Source organism: Mastomys coucha, unplaced genomic scaffold, assembly GCF_008632895.1.
Source record: "Mastomys coucha isolate ucsf_1 unplaced genomic scaffold, UCSF_Mcou_1 pScaffold23, whole genome shotgun sequence".
Taxonomy (NCBI): Eukaryota; Metazoa; Chordata; class Mammalia; order Rodentia; family Muridae; genus Mastomys; species Mastomys coucha.
The window spans coordinates 14,051,307-14,062,069 of NW_022196906.1; positions in this window are offsets into that span (position 1 = coordinate 14,051,307).

The window sequence follows — 10,763 nt, forward strand, 5'->3', positions numbered from 1 at the left end:
TTAGATCTGAATCTTGCTTTTCCAGTGTGATGGTGTGTCCAGGACTTGCTATGGTGAGAGAATTGGGTGCTGATGATGGCAAGTGTCAGAACTCCTCAGAGTCAAGCTCTGTGGAGTGATCCTGTGATTCTGGGATCCTGGGATCCTGGGCTTGTTAGATCACCTGGGAGTGGGGCTTTCTCTGTGTGTTGTGGGACTGGCTGCAGAACTTCCGCCCAAGGTCTGCTCAGAACACTAACTCAGATAGACAGGAAGGAACCGGAGTCACTGGGCTGGCAGAGTTCCTGTCTGCCTGGTCCTGCTGGTCCCAGTTACTCCCAGTGTTGGGACAGATGTTGTTTCCTGCTCACCTCTGATCCGGGGTATGTCAGAGTGCCTGGGAGTAGAGCTTCCTCTAGGTGTTCTGGGACTGGCTATGGAGCTTGTGCCCAAGGTCTTCTCTGGACCCCAGCCCAGACAGACCAGAAGGAACCCAAGTCCTCTGTACCCCATTTTTCATAGGGTTATTTGGTTGTCTGCAGTCTAATTTCTTGAGTTTTTTGTATATGTTGGATATTATCCCTCTATCAGATATAGGATTAGTAAATATCTTTTTCCAATCTATTGGTTGCTATATTGTCCTATTGAAAGTGTCTTTTGCCTTACAGAAACTTTGCAATATTATGACGTTTCATTTGTCAAATCTTGAGCATAAGCTATTGTTGTTCTGTTCAGCAAATTTTCCCCTGTGGCCATGTGCTTCATGCTTTTCTCCACTTTTTTTCTATTAGTTTCAGTGTATCTGGTTTTATGTAGGGGTCTTTGATCCACTTGGACATAAGCTTTGTACAAGGAGAAAAGAATGGATTGATTTGCATTCTTCTACATGCTAATATCAGTTGAACCAGCAACATTTTTTGAAAATACTGTCTTTTTTCCACTGGGTGGTTTTAGCTCCTTTGTCAGAGATCAAATGACCATAGGTGTGTGGGTTCATTTCTGGGTCTTCAATTCTATTCCATTGATCTATCTGTCTGTCTCTGTACCAATACCATGTAGTTTTTATCACTATTGTTCTGTAGTAAAGATTGAGGTCAGGGATGGTGATTTCCCCCAAAAGTTCTTTTATTGTTGAGAATAGTTTTCACTATCCTGGATTTTTTGTTATTCCAAATTAAGTTCCAAATTTCTCTTTCTAACTCTATGAAGAATTAAGTTGGAATTTTGATGGAGATTGCATTGAATCTGTAGATACTTTCTGCAAGACAACCATTTTTACTATATTAATCCTGCCAATCATGAGCATGGAAGGTATTTCCATCTTCTGAGATCTTCTTCGATTTCTTTCTTCAAGGACTTGAAGTTCTTGTAACACAGCTATTTCACTTGCTTAATTAGAGTCACACTAACATATTTTATATTATTTGTAACTATTGCAAAGGGTGTTGTTTCCCTAATTTCTTTCTCAGCCTGATTATCCTTTGAGTATAGGAAGGCCACTGATTTGTTTGAGTAAATTTTATATCTAGCCACTTTGCTGAAATTGTTTTTCAGATTTAGGAGTTCTTTGGTGCACATTTTGGGCTCACTTAAGTATACTATCATGTCATATAATCAGGTAGCTAGCTGTGGACCTGAATCTAAAATTACAAAGGAAAAGCAGCATACAATTATTTATATATGGATGCAAAGTGGTTTAACTGGAGTTAGCCCACAGAGAAAATACATCTCACCCAAGAAAACACAAATTTCAAAATAAAAACATTTCCAGTTGTTTACCAGAGCTAAGAGGATCCAAAACCAATACACGTTACTGCTACTTCTAATGCTTGTGAAATATGATGATATGACCATATTGCTAAAAACAACACATACATGCCGGGCAGTGGTGGCCCATGCCTTTAATCCCAGCACTTGGGAAGCAGAGGCAGGTGGATTTTTGAGTTCGAGACCAGCCTGGTCTACAGAGTAAGTTCCAGGGGGCCAAGGCTACACAAGACCAGCCTGGTCTACAGAGTAAGTTCCAGGGGGCCAAGGCTACACAGAGAAACCCTGTCTTAAAAAAATCAAACACACACACACACACACACACATATTGTCTACAGAAAATAGAACAAATTATTGTCTAGGTTTCATAATCTTTGAGGGTGCAATGTAATTCAAAGTAGTAGCCCCAGTAATGAATATGTTCCAGAGTGGATATAAGACTCAGGTGAGAGGAAAATTGAGTCAGATATCAAGACTGAGGCGCTGTATATCTCTGCCTCATTAGCAATCAGAAATTTTATTTATTTGTGGAGATTTTTAAAATATTCATAATTTCAAGAGATACCAGTCATATCATTTTGTTCCAGGTATATTTCGAGTTACAGATTACAGATTAAGTACAGATAGAATAGATTTGACTATCATCAACTCCATATCGCTATTCCTCAATTTCTTCAAATTATTTCAGCTTAAGCAAGCCTGTTCTCAGGCTGGCAGGATTCTGTAATTTCAATATGATTAGATAAAAATAGATAATAACTAAATCAATCCATGTCAATCATCATGGTTTAAGCAGTATATTTTTAGTTTTGGATCAGTCATATTACTTGTAAGTTAGCCTAAGCCTGGGAGCTTTCTCAGGTTTAGGAATCATTGTAGTTGTTTTTTGTACTCATAAGAAATTTGTTTAATTAAAAAATTATTTTGCTCCTAAATTAATTAGCACTACAGCAGCCTAATTAAACCAATCACTCCAAGAATTACATATCCAAATACTTTACTTTTATTACTTTTTTTGGGGGGGTTGTTTTTGAGACAGGGTTTCTCTGTGTAGCCCTGGCTGTCATGGAACTTACTCTGTAGACTAGGCTGGCCTCGAACTCAGAAATCTGCCTGCCTCTGCCTCCCAAGTGCTAGGATTAAAGGCGTGCATCACCATTGCCTGGTTTTTTCTTACATTTATTGTTATTGTTATTACACCACTTATATATACTCTTATAATATCAGAAACATTCTAGCTTTTGTTGTTTAGTTTTTACTCTGGGCTTAGTATGTATGGCCTGTATCTTGTAAGTTATAATTCTAAGAAATTGTACATATACTGTAAAAGCAATTTGGTACTCTAACTTGCTGTCATTTCTCCTATCCTTTTGAACCTTGTTGCCCTGATCTGAGGCCAAAAGGTTATAATTATTTTGTTTCATGAATTCGCTTTGGGGGTGAGGACAATCTTGAAGGCAAAGAGAAGTCTCCCAAGTAGGGTCAACTGAAGCTACTTCTCTGAAAGCAAATTATAGCACATTCAGGACTTTCTCAGGGGAATACAGAATCAATTTTGTTTGAGAAGACATGGTTGAATCATTATGCTAATAGACCCCCATGAGTATAACACACAAAGACATAAACTGAAAGTAAAGGTCAACAGATCAACGATTGAGGCATATAGCTCATCTTTGTTGATATTTGCGAAACAGTTATGTTGGCTTCATAACTCACTCTTCCCTTAGGAAATGGTTGTGCCATTAATTAATCTATGAGCCTGGTGAACATATAGTATGGCTAATATGGCAGGATATAAGCATGAGTGCAAAAGGCCACAAATATTATAGTAGTAACCAATGACTTTTGGTTAGATTTCATGCCTACTGAATAGAAAGAAACATGCCCACTCTTTTTTTTGTTTGTTTGTTTTGTTTTTTTTGGTTTTTTCGAGACAGGGTTTCTCCTTGTAGCCCTGGCTGTCCTGGAACTCACTCTGTAGACCAGGCTGGCCTTGAACTCAGAAATCCGCCTGCTTCTGCCTCCCAAGTGCTGGGATTAAAGGCATGCGCCACCACCCCCCAGCGAAACATGCCCACTCTTATAAATCTGGACAAACACCATGGTTTGGACTCTCATAGGCCACAAGTATGACCATAAAACTACTACTCTGTCAAATTGATATTTATCAATTGTCATCACAATCTCTTCTTATACTGATAGATTAATTTGGCTTCCAGTCTTTTCAGAGTAGATGGTGGTTAACATTGAAACTCAAATGCCCAAATTGGAGTGAATAACTGTCAGTGGAATGTTCAACCATGGACATAGATATCTAATACCCCAGCCCACCCCAAAGCTTAGGAACAATTATAGAGAAGGGGAAAGAAAAATTATAAGAGAGTCCAGAAAGGACCAGAGTAAAACAATGTCTTCTGGAAATGACAGGATTAATTAATTCACAGCAAGAGTGTTTGCTGGGATGAGTTCCAGGCAGTAAAGGTTCTAGTCTGGATGGGTAGGAGAATATCTGTAATTCAAGTGAAAATCTATGAGCAGGTGATAGGCTTGGGGGTTGTTTTAAGTTTTTCAATAATACCTTACATCCCCTCAAAACTCCCATTCCTTGAACTGACCCATCCTCCATATTATCATGTTGACATTCCATTTTTTAAAATATTGTTAAATACATATGTGTGCTGTTCCAATTACATAAAAAAATAAATTTTATGTTTATAAAATAAAATAAATAAAATTTATTAAAAATTAAAATAAAATAAAATTTATGTACAAGTATACATAAATAAAGTTTTCTGAGTTCAATTTTGTAGTTTCTGTATTTATAAATTCAAGGCTGACCACCCTGAATGGGAAGACAAAAAAGAAGGAGTTTAACCCATGGAAGAGGCAAATTTCCACTATCCCTACAGACGTGATATTGTTTTTGTTAGGTCAACCATGTTCTAGTACATTGTTATATATACAGGAATATATGGCTACCATGAATTGGACTTGGTGGGTTATTTGGGGGAAAAATAGTCCAGGACATTGGGGGGTTTAAAGAGGTAACATTGGGTCTTAAAGGAGTTAAATGGATATTTGGGGCTGAATATGACCAAATACTTCACATGAATTTCATAAAGAAACATTAAAATATTGTAACAACACACAAAAATGAACAAGAAATAACAAATTACATGAGAATAAAGTGGTATTTGTTCTTAATAGCTGAGTAATATTTCATTGTATAAATGAACCACATTTTCTGTATCCATTAGTTTTGCATGCAAATGGATGGAACTAGCAAATATCATTCTGAGTGAGGTAACTCAGACCCAAAAGAATATGCATGGTATATACTCACTAATAAGTAGATACTTAGCCAAAAATATACAGAATTCCCAGGACACAATACACAGAACTCAAGAAGGCTAACAAGCTGAAGGGCCCAAGTCAGGAGGCCTCAGTCCCTCTTGGGAGGGAGAAGAAAGCAATTAAAGGAAGCAGGAGGAAGAGAGGGATCTGGATGGGAAAGGTAACAGGGAGGGGAAGAGGAGAAAATGATCAGATATTGCAGGGGGAAAGAGGACTGAAGCACTGAAGGTCAGAAGAAAGAATGGAAACAGGCAGCTTCAGGAGGTAGGAGGTGGTTGGACCCTCTAGAATATACCAGAAACCTGGAATGTGAGAGACTCTCAGGACTCAAAGGGGAAGACTTTAAATGAAATGCCCTACAATGTAGAGAGAGAACTTGTAGAGTCCACAGTAAAAAGACATATCATCAAGTGAAGGAATGGGGTTACCATCCCAGTGGTGGCACATGCCTTTAATCCCAGCACTTGGGAAGCATAGGAAGGGAGATTTCTGAGTTTGAGGCCAGCCTGGTCTACAGAGTGAGTTCCAAGTCTGCCAGAGCTATACAGAGAAAGCCTGTCTCAAAAAACCAAAAAGGAAAAAAAAAAAACCCTCTGACCCATAAATGTTCCTGTCTGAAAGAACTACAGGAACAAAAATGGAGAAGGGCCTTAGGAAAAGGAGGTCCAGTGACAGGCCCAAATTGAGATCAATCTCAGGGGGAGGCTCCAAGGCATGACACTATTACTGATGCTATGGTGTGCTTACAAACAGGGGCCTATCATGATTGCCCTTCTAAAGGCCCAACAGCAGCTGAAAGAGTCAGATGCAGATGTTTACACCCAACCAATGGACAGAGGCTGCTGACCCCTGTGGTTGAATTAGGGAAAAGCTGGAAGAAGCTGTGGAAGAAGGTGACCTCATAGGAAGAGCAGCAATTTCAACTCACCTGGACCTTCGGGATCTCTCAGACACTGAGTCACCAATCAGGCAGCATACACCATCTAATATGAGGCTCCCAACACATATAGAGCAGAGGATTGCCAGATCTGGGTTCAGTCACAGAAGAGGGACCTAACCCTTGAGAGACTTGAGGCTCCATGGAATGAGGAGGTCTGGTGGGGTTGGAGGGGGTGAAGACATCCTCTTGGAGACAGAGGGGGTGAGGAGTTGTGGGATGTGGAACAGTGGTAGGGTAGACCTGAAGGGGAATAAGGTCTTGACTGTAAACAAAAAAAATAAAGAATTAAAATAGAAAGAAACAAACAAACAGAGAGACCTGGGGATGGAGGATGGAACAGAGACAGAGGGAAAGGCCAACCAATAACCAGGCCAACCTGAGACCCATCCCATGGGCAAGCACTAATCCCTGACACTATTAATGATACTCTGTTATGCTTGCAGACAGGAGCCTAGCATAACTGCCTACTGAGTAGGCTCCACCCAGAAGCTGACTGAAACAGATACAGAGACCCATAAGCCAAACATTAGACAGAGCCTGTGGACTATGTTGGTTTTCCTGTAGAGTCCCTAACAACTCTGTGTCCCTTAATCTTCCCCCCAACTCTTCCAGAAGACTCTTGAGTTCCTTCTAATGTATGGCTGTGGTATAGAGGGGAAAGGGAGCTGGGGATGGGGGTAGGGACTGTGAGAGGGGAGACTGGGAGAAGAGGTGGCTTCGACTGGTATGTAAAGTAAATAAATTAATGGTAAAAATAATAAAATAAATAAATTAGTAAAAAGAAATGCATATAAAAAGTAAAAAGTAAAGTGATTTTTGTTTTTATAACAAAACATCTTTCTGCCTCTCTCTTGTGGTCTATAGATTGTATCTTGGGTATTCCGAGCTTCTGGGCTAATATCCACTTATCAGAGAGTGCATACCATATGTGTTCTTTTGTGATTGGGTTACCTCACTCAGGATGATATTCTCCTGATCCAACCATTTCCCCAAGAATTTCATAAATTTATTGTTTTTAATAGCTGAGTAGTACTTCATTGTGTAGATGTACCACAATTTCTGTATCCACTCCTCTGTTGAGGGACATCTGGGTTGTTTCCAGCTTCTGGCTACTATAAATAAGGCTGCTATGAATAAAGTTGAGCATGTGTCCTTAGTACATGTTGGAGCATCTTCTGGGTATATGCCCAGGAGTGGTATAGCTGGGTTCTCAGGTAGTACTATGTCCAATTCCCTGAACTGGACTGCCAAACTGATTTCCAGACTGGTTGTACCAGCTTGCATTCCCACCAGCAATGAAGGAGTATTCCTCTTTCTCCACAACCTCACCAGCATCTATTGTCCTGAGATTTTTATCTTAGCCATTCAAACTGGTGTAAGGTGTAATCTCAGAGTTGTTTTGATTTGCATTTCCCTGATGACTAAGAATATTAAACATTTCTTTATGTGATTCTCAGCTATTCAGTATTCCTCAGATAAGAATTTTTTGTTTAGCTCTGTACCCCATTTTTAATAGAGTTATTGGATCCTCTGGAGTCTAACTTCTTGACGTCTTTGTACATATTGGATATTAGCCCTCTATTGAATCTAGGTTTTATAAAGATCTTTTCCCAATCTGTTGGTTGCCATTTTGTCCTATTGACAATATCTTTTGCCTTACAGAAGCTTTGCAATTTTATGAGGTCCCATTAGTCAATTCTTGATATTAGACCATAAGTCATTAGTGTTCTGTTCAGGAAATTTTCCCCTGTGCCCATCTGTTCAAGGCTCTTCTCCATTTTCTCTTCTGTTAGTTTCAGTGTATCTGGTTTTATGTGGAGGTCCTTGATCCACTTGGACTTGAGCTTTGTACAAGGAGATAAGAATGGACTGATTTACATTCTACATGCTGACCACCAGTTGAACCTGTACCATTTGTTGAAAATGCTGTCTTTTCTCAACTGGATAGTTTTAGCTTCTTTGTCAAAGATCAAGTGATCATAGGTATCTGGGTTCATTTCTGGGTCTTCAATTCTATTCCACTGATCTACCTGTCTGTCTCTGTACCAATATTATACAATTTTTATTACTATTGCTCTGTAATAGATCTTGAGGTCAGGGATGGTGATTCCCCCAGAAGATTTTTATTGTTTAGAATAGTTTTTGCTTTCCAGGATTTTTGTTATTCCAAATGAATTTACAAATTTCTCTTTCTAAATCTATGAAGAATTGAGTTGGAATTTTGATGGGGATTGCATTGAATCTGTAGATTGTTTTCAGCAAGATGGTCATTTTTACTTATTAGTCTTTCCAACCCATCAGCATAAGAGATCTTTCCATCTTCTGAGATCTTCTTAAATCTCCTTCTTCAGAGACTTGAAGTTCTTGTCATAAAGATCTTTCACTTGCTTGGTTAGCGTCACACCAAGGTGTGTAATTTATTTGTGGCTTCTGTGAAGAGTGTCATTTGCATAGTTTCTTTCTCAGCCTGTTTATTCTTTGAGTAGATGAAGGCCATTGATTTGTTTGAGCTGATTTTATATCTAGCCACTTTGCTCATGTTTTCTGCTATAGGAGTTCTCTTTTGGAATTTTTGGGGTCACTTAAGTATACTATCATATCATCTACAAATAGTGATGATTTTACTTCTTCCTTTCCAATTTGTATCACTTTATCTCCTTTTGTTGTCTACTTGCTCTGACTAGCACTTCAAGTACTATATTGAATAGATAGGAAGAGAAGAGGGCAGTCTTGTCTAGTCCCTGATTTTAGTGGGATTGCTTCAAGTTTCTCTCTCTTTAGTTTGATGTTGGCTACTGGTTCTGTACATTACTTTTACTATGTTTAGGTATGGGCCTTGAATTCCTGATTTTCCAAGACTTTTAACATGAAGTGGTATTGAATTTTTCAAATGCTTTTTTAGCATCTAATGAGCTGAACATGTGGGTTTTTTTTCCTTTGCATTTGTTTATATAGTGGATTATGTTCATTGGTTTCCTTATATTGGACCACCTCTGCATCCCTGGGTTGAAGCGTACTTGATCTGGTGATTGATCTTTTTAATATGTTCTTTTATTTGGTTTGTGAGAATTTTATTGAGTATTTTTGCCTCAATCTTTTTAAGGGAAATTGTTCTGAAGTTCTCTTTCTGTGTTGTGTCTTTGTATGGTATAGATATAAGTATAATTGTGGCTTCATAGAAAGAATTGGATAGTGTTCCTAAAATGTATGTTTACACATCAATATTCATGTAAGAAACCGAAATTAAATTCAGTGAATCAAATACACACATACACACACAGGCAAAAGAAATAAAGAAATATAAAAAGTAAGTAAAAGACATGAAAATAAAAAGAATACTAGTAAAGATGGACAAGTTTATTGGAAGTAGGATGGAGATAAGAAAGATTAATAGATTGGTAAGGTAAAATCTTTATATAGACTCTTAGTTTGTCTACTTGAGTGGAGACACCATATCTCTACCCATCCTAGAGGACCTGCTGCATTCAGAACAGTTGGAAAGAACCCCCTCCTCCACATCCCCTCAGTCTCAGAGCTGCTGCTAGCAGCCTGGTAGACTAAGGACCCATGATGCACCAAAACCCCCACACTCCTAAATATCATTTCCCTTCCGTCTCTTTCACCCTTTCCACTCCTTTTGCCTTGTCCTCTCTGCTGGAGCAGACTCCTAGTCGTTCTGATCCTGTGAAGATACCATATTCAGATCCATCCTAGAGGACCTGCTACACTCAGAGCAGTTGGACAACAGCCTGATTGCTCCACTGAAGACCCAACAGTCTGAAAGCCTCCAAAGAGATCTACTGCAGCCAGGGCAACAGATCAGCAGCTTCTCTGTCCCTTGGAAGAGCCCCCAGTTGAAAGACCTCACAGGTGGTCAGCTACAGTCAGGGCCACAGGTCTATCAGGAGACCTGAAGCAACCCAGGGACAAAAGAGGCAGACTCCTTAAAGTCACCCAAATGAACAAACACCTGGGATATCCAGATGGCAGAAGGCAAGCACAAGACCATAAATAACAGAAGCCAAAATTCATGGGCATCATCAGAACCCAGGTCTCCCACCAAAGCAAGCCATGGATATACCAACACACCTTAACATCAGGAATCTGTCCTAAAATCCTATCTCATGAAGAGAATAGATCATTTAAGGAGTATATCAATAACTCACTGAAAGAAATACAGGAAAACATAGGTAAACAGGTAAAGGAATTGAATAAAGCAGTCAAAGACCTAAAAGTGGAAGTAGAAACAGTAAAGAAAACATAAATAGAAGCAAACCTGGAAATGGATAACCTGGGAAAGAAGTCAGGAATTACAGATGTATATATTACCAATAATACAAAAGATAGAAGAGAGAATCTCAAATATAGAAGATATGGTAGAAGAGATTGACACAACTGTCAAAGAAAATTCAAAACATAAAAAACTCCTAACCAAAATCATCCAGGAAATTCAGGACACAATGAAAAGACCAAAGCTAAGAATAATTGGAATAGAGGAGAACAAAGATTCATAACTCAAAGGACCTGAAAATATCTTCAACAAGATCATAGAAGAAAACTTCCCCAACCTAAAGAAAGAGATGGCCAGAAAGGTAAAAGAAGCCTATAGAACACCACATAAAATGGGACCAGAGGGAAAAAATCCTCCTGTCACATAAGTATCAAAACACTAAATGTACAGAAAAAAAGAATAAATACTAAGAGCTGCAAGGGAAAGGGGACA